The following is a 464-nucleotide window of genomic DNA, read 5'->3' on the forward strand; positions in this document are numbered from 1 at the left end:
AGCCTGCTCGTGAAATTAACGTGCAAGTGGCTGAGCACCCCACAGACACGTGTACCCTTAACGTAGTTCTCGGGGATATTCAGCGTGACACAGAGTGTGACAAGGCTGACCCTTTGAATTACAGGCACAACAGAAACACGAAGTAAATGTGAGAGAAGGTTGTGGTGGAAGAGTACAGCAGGGTTCACCACCATCCACTGCCAGAGCCTCGTGGAGCTTTAGGTGTTTTCGCTCAATAAACACTCACAACGCCCGGTCTGGGAATCGAAACCGCGATCCTATGCCCGCGAGTCCGCTGCCTTAACCACTGGGCCATTGCGCCTCCACAACTGGTCGCATACCACAACGTTTATCGGAATCTACTGAAACAGTCAACACGTTTAAACTGTTGTAAAATTTGGCTTTTTATTGTCAGGTTGGGTTAAAATTATAAACCGCGTTAACTCTGTCTTATGCTTCCCCAT

This window comes from Octopus bimaculoides, chromosome 27 (genome assembly GCF_001194135.2).
Source record: "Octopus bimaculoides isolate UCB-OBI-ISO-001 chromosome 27, ASM119413v2, whole genome shotgun sequence".
NCBI classification, from domain to species: Eukaryota; Metazoa; Mollusca; class Cephalopoda; order Octopoda; family Octopodidae; genus Octopus; species Octopus bimaculoides.